Source organism: Theobroma umbraticum, unplaced genomic scaffold, assembly GCF_002168275.2.
Source record: "Theobroma umbraticum cultivar Fairchild unplaced genomic scaffold, ASM216827v3 scaffold_30.0, whole genome shotgun sequence".
In the NCBI taxonomy this organism is placed as follows: Eukaryota; Viridiplantae; Streptophyta; class Magnoliopsida; order Malvales; family Malvaceae; genus Theobroma; species Theobroma umbraticum.
The window spans coordinates 13,792,441-13,792,742 of record NW_018397254.1 but is presented as its reverse complement, the minus strand read 5'-3'; positions in this window follow the sequence as shown (position 1 = coordinate 13,792,742).

The window sequence follows — 302 nt, the reverse complement described above, 5'->3', positions numbered from 1 at the left end:
TGTGAAGGCTTGTGGTTCCCTTCTTTGATTACAGCTTTGTGCAAGCAAGCTGGTGTAAATTGAGATGTTAATGAAGAGTTACAACTTTTAATTGATCTAAATTTTATCCTCAAACAACCTCAACGTTCTACTAAGGGTAGTTCTTCTTTTACAACGCATCATCCATCTTTTTGACCAAGACACTAACAACTGTAAATGACTCAGAGAATTGAGAACCTTGAGCACCTAGTTAAGCAACTTGGGCACCAATTTGACCAGCACATGACTTATTAAACCAAATGTAATCAACATATGGACCACAT